Genomic DNA, 4,038 nt, shown 5'->3' on the forward strand with positions numbered 1-4,038 from the left:
TCTTCTTCTTCTTCTTCTTCTTCTTCTTCTTCTTCTTCTTCTTCTTCCTCCTCCTCTTCCTCTTCTCCTCCTCCTCCTTCTTCTATTTCTTCTTCTTTTATAAAAGTCTCTTCACAGTCATAAAGACAGAGCTGAATGCCTGGAGAAATACTCATTTCTCATAGGTAGGCCAAGCAAATATAAGGAAAATTACAATACTTCCTAAATCAATTTTCTTATTGTTATATGTTAATTAAACTACTAATAAATTCCTTTATAGAACAAAATAACAAAATTCATCTGGAGGAAAAAAAACCAAGAAGATCAAGGGAATCAATGAAAAAAATGGGAAGGGATGGGGTCTAGCAGTACAAGATCCCAAGCTATTCTACAAAACTGTAATCATCAAAACAATTTGGTGCTGGATAAGATTGTTCAACAGAATAGGTTAGGCACATGATATACAGAGGCAAACAAGCACAGTAAATAGTATTTGATAAACCCAATGATTCTAGCTCTTAGGGCAAGAAATATTTAACAAAAAACTGTTGGGAGAATTGGAAAGTGACTAACAAAAACTGAGCTCACCCCATATACCAAGATAAGCTCCAACTGGGCACATGATTGAGTCATAAAGGGTGATATCATAAGCAAATTAATAGAGCACTAAAGAAATGACAGTTTTACAGTTTTGTTCATTCATTTACTTAGGGATAGAAATGGTCTCTCTTCCTCTGTTCCCAGGCAGTATTGACATTCTCTTTTATTCAACAACCAACATTTATCAAACACCAGGCCCTGGGCTATACCATAGGGATACAAAAAGAAAATCATCTTTATCCCCTAAGAACCTACCTTTGCTGTGGTTGGAGATAGAGCACAAGATATAAACAAAGGAACAAGTCCATGATAATTATTTTCTATCCCTTTTTCTCCCAATCAGAACAGAAAGAAAACTAGAACCTTTATAACAATGATGCATAGTCAAGCAACACCAACCCCAGCATAATTTATGATCATCAGCAGAAGCAAAAGCACTGACAATTAGGCAGAGCAGGAAATGGAGGAGCTGAGTCTTGAGCTGGGCTTTGATGGAAGACTGGGAGTCTGAGAGATGGAGGTAAGGAGGTACTGTATTCCAGGCAAGTTGGGGAGAAATGGAGGACTGAATTCAGATAATTGCCCACACGAGCAATTCAGTCTTTGAGGCTGAAACACAGTATGAGAAGGGAAGTATTCTCAGAAGTCTGAAAAGGTATTCTAGAGCCAGTCAGTGAAGGAATCCAAATGCCAAACAGGGGAATTTGTATTTTATGCTAGAGGCAATTGGTAACCTCAAAATCATCACACTTTTATTGTGTCCATGACATCCAGACCAATATTCCTGGTAATGGAGCACCGAGCCAAGAATGTCAAAATTAAGGTCCTCTGAGCCCAAGCTCATGGGCTTGCCATGGCCCACTGAGGGAGCCAATGATAGACACAGAACCCAAATCAAGAAATATTAACTATGGGAACCTCTAAGAGCTTTCATGTGAAGAAGGGGTTATTTTGCCCTCACTGAGGAGAGAACAGTCCCCTTCATGGTCAACAGCAGCTCTCATGGACAGGGTTTTGTATTTTGTTTTTTTTTTTCATCTTTGATTCCAACAAAGGTCAAGCCCAGCACCATGAATGCAGTAGGTGGATGTTTGTTGAATGTTCTCAGGTTCCTTGGGGTACTGACTATCGTTCTGTAGTAGGTGGTCCCAAGTTGCCATGACATGTTGCTCTAATTGCCCATCTTCCCAATAGAACTATTCATTTCTATGCTACAATTTCCATTATGTTTGGTAAAGAAGAAATAATCATAACATTTTATACTAATAGGAGATATATGCTCATATGCACACACACATGCGCACGCACACACACACAGATTTGCATAGCAGATAGGGCAGCCTTGGAATCTGAAACTGACAGTTCAAACTGACTCTAACACTGGACATATGATCCAAATCAAGTCACTTAACTTCTTAGTGACCTAAACAGTGTTCTAAATTGTGTGTGGGGGTGGTGGAAAGCCAGTCTACATTGCTGAAGGGATTTTCTACAATGTATGTGTTGGGGGGCAATGTATGACATCATAAGTTCAAACCAAAAGCTATGCCCCATGCCCACATGTGCATATTTCTATGTTCTAAAGAATTGTGTTAATGTGAGTTCCCCCAGTCCATAGAACTCACACCTGTTGAGAGGTTTCTAGCAGCAAGCCTTTCTGAACTTGTCTAGACTGGCCTTCCAGGTCCTCCACTTCAGGCTTTCACAGGTTGCTCAGACCTGTTGAGCTCTTGCTCTAGCGCTATCATCATCTGGTCTCGGGACCGCTGTCCTATTATGTCTGAATTTAAGAAATAAAGACTTCGGTGCTGGAATCCATTCTGATCCCCAAAGGGAGCAGCAACCCAAGTGTCTCCATAGAATTTCAGAGCAACAAAAGAAATTTAAAAACTGGCTAGACGAACCCTCTGGCTTTACAGCTGAGAACAGTTCACTGCAGCTGACTTCTCGAAGGTTATGCAGATGATAGCCAAGAACTGAGCCTTGTGAATCTGAGGTGCCTGACTCCCTCAGACTACAAATCACATAGTATTCATTTTGTTATAGAACCTATATGGTCTTATATGCAGATGTGCTGCCGCACTCCCAGAAGGAGGGGCATGGGTTGTCTTGCCTTTTTGTATCCTCATCATGTATTAGAGAGCCCAGCACATAGTAGGTACTCAATGAATGCTTATTGATGAATGGATTGCTCTTCATATCAGTCTCAATTAAATAGCGATCCTAGGGAGACAGGGAGATAGACCAGAAGAGCCCCAACTCTGGAACAAGGGAGCCTGGGTTCAAATTCTTATGCTCTGATACTTGAGCAAATTATTTTACCGCTCTGGGTCTAAGTTTCATCATATGCAAAATGACAGGTTTGGTCTGAATGGTCTATGATGTTCTTTCCAGGTCTAAATCTGGGATTCCTCCAACCCTGATCTGGGCACAAAGCACAAAGAGAATTCAGGGATCTGTATTTTTCAAACCCGAGATGCTGAACCCTAAGTATCAGATTCAAACTTTAAACAAAACAACCAGACACAAAGTTATTTAAATTACCAATGCATCCCAGGTCTCTAAGCAATTCAGGAGACATCTGAATGTCAGGACTTCAAAATACATGCATGAAGAGACATAAATCCTGGCATCTTGAGTCCTACAAATAATGAAAACTGGGTCCAAGAAATTACTGAGGATAGAGCAGCGATTAGCCCCTAGGGGCAATGGTCCAACACTGATGGGCAGGGAAGTTAGATTTAGCAGTAGTTTTCACAGTTATCAGTAACAATAAAGGCATATCATGCATTTCAAAACATTTTTATTCACTTTGAAAAAGAATCCCAGGCATGAGAAATGACTTTTGGCTCTGCTGACTTCTTGTAAGCCTGCCCAGAATCCTGGCTTCCTTTCTCAAAGACCCCACAGGCCCAGCTCTCTTAACCCCACCATGTCCCCAGTAATGGAAACAGGAACTAGGGGTGGGGAAAATAACAAATGGCTTTAATGAAACTCCCTGTGTCCCACAATTGCTATCGATTGTGTGCTGAGGTTCATGCTTGATAACAAGAGCCCTCTTCACAGCAACAATGATGATGAAAGCTGGCCATGGAAAAGAACATAAATCAGGAGAAGCCTCAGCCTGTCTGGGTCAGGAGCAGTATGTGTCCCCTGCCTCCACCTCCCAGAAGATGAGACTCACTTTAGGATCTTCCCCAGCTTCCGTTGGAGCCAAATACTCCAGCCTTTTTGTCTTTATATTATCTCCCTCCCTCTCTCTCTGTCTCTGTTTCTCTCTCTGTCTCTGTCTCTCTTTTTCTCTCTCTTTCTCTCTGTCTCTCTCTCGCCTCTCTCTGTCTCTGTCTCTCTGTCTCTGTCTCTGTCTCTCTCTGTCTCTGTCTCTCTCTCTGTCTCTCTCTGTCTCTCTCTGTCTCTCTCTCTCTCTCTCTCTCTCTCTCTCTCTCTCTCTCTCTCTCT

Source organism: Petaurus breviceps, unplaced genomic scaffold, assembly GCF_028583685.1.
Source record: "Petaurus breviceps papuanus isolate PSGF00001 unplaced genomic scaffold, PetGlider_PUasm1.0 173, whole genome shotgun sequence".
Taxonomy (NCBI): Eukaryota; Metazoa; Chordata; class Mammalia; order Diprotodontia; family Petauridae; genus Petaurus; species Petaurus breviceps.